Source organism: Ipomoea triloba, chromosome 16 (genome assembly GCF_003576645.1).
Source record: "Ipomoea triloba cultivar NCNSP0323 chromosome 16, ASM357664v1".
Classification (NCBI taxonomy): domain Eukaryota; kingdom Viridiplantae; phylum Streptophyta; class Magnoliopsida; order Solanales; family Convolvulaceae; genus Ipomoea; species Ipomoea triloba.
The window spans coordinates 13505991-13506231 of NC_044931.1; the positions used below are offsets into that span (position 1 = coordinate 13505991).

Here is a 241-nt window from a genome sequence, read left to right on the forward strand (position 1 = left end):
TTAGCGGTTTAAAAGGATAGTACCCTTAGCGAGCGGTCCAGCGGTTTAAAAGAAAGATTAAAAAGAGGGTGGGGGATGCAACACGAGGACTTCCCAGGGGGTCACCCATACTAGTACTACTCTCGCCCAAGCACGCTTAACTTTGAAGTTCTGATGGGATCCGGTGCATTAGTGCTGGTATGATCGCATCCGTCACGTACTGCGCGCAAAATGTACTTGACCCTCTCTCTCCGCGCAACTT

General features: G+C 50.2%; 1 non-coding gene across 1 annotated transcript; it reads right to left on the reverse strand.

Annotated features, from left to right (window-relative positions):
• Positions 1-72: 72 nt before the first annotated feature.
• On the reverse strand, positions 73-191 carry LOC116008464. The gene has a single exon (XR_004095846.1). It is a non-coding gene; the product is annotated as a 5S ribosomal RNA (ribosomal RNA).
• Between the last annotated feature and the right edge of the window lie 50 nt (positions 192-241).